Genomic DNA, 891 nt, shown 5'->3' on the forward strand with positions numbered 1-891 from the left:
GCAGAGAGTCATTCCCTATTAAATTAAGCCTATAATGTGAGACTGTCAAGCCACTCAAGAAAGTCGACATGTTCAAGACAAGGCTTTTAATCAAAGATACAGACAACGGGGTTTGACACTTGGAAAATTTTCAACTGCACTAAGGCTCAGTCTTATAGTCTCTCATTTTCGATTGACACTATTACTATATGCACATTTTAACAGTTTTTTTCCCCCCCTATTTAAAAATACAGAATCTTTTTCAATCGCCTATCAAGACTACTCGGCAAAATATTTAGTTTTTGTTTTTTTTTTTTAAGAAAAAGAGCTACTAAATCTTGTCTGTTAAGATGGAAAACACACAAAACTATGACATACACATGGAAATTGCCCAAGGCATTGTGAATCACTCTAAAAAGTCACTAAATGGATAGTACCTGAATAAAGACTTTTTCCATTGTGAGACTGAAACTAATTTTGCATACACACAGATCGCTCAAGGTCTCCGCTTATACTGTATGTAGCTGTGGTTTCTCTGCCGCTGACTTTCTTTCGAGCCCTCAGCAGATCGGCTGGGCGCAGTGCTATTAAGGACAGATTTCAGCCATACCTGCGCGCATGGAGGGCCAACCCACTAAGCACTGACCGCAGGAGGAAGCCTTGGCACCGCTGTTGTGCCAGATTAATTAGACAGCCTGCTCTGAGGGATGATTCAGAATGTACAGGTACCTCCAACATGCCTCTGGAACCAGAATTACTTTTCTTAGGTGTATTAGATGAGCTGTCGTGTCACAGTGGTTTTCCTGCTGTAGCGCCGGTGGCGCTTTCTCCGCCGTTTCTCTTTCGCTCTCTTCCTGGAGCCGAAAAGTCCAGATGGAGAGGGATCGCTTCCGCGCGCTGTGTCGGTAGAGG

The sequence above is a fragment of the Scleropages formosus genome, chromosome 13 (genome assembly GCF_900964775.1).
Source record: "Scleropages formosus chromosome 13, fSclFor1.1, whole genome shotgun sequence".
In the NCBI taxonomy this organism is placed as follows: domain Eukaryota; kingdom Metazoa; phylum Chordata; class Actinopteri; order Osteoglossiformes; family Osteoglossidae; genus Scleropages; species Scleropages formosus.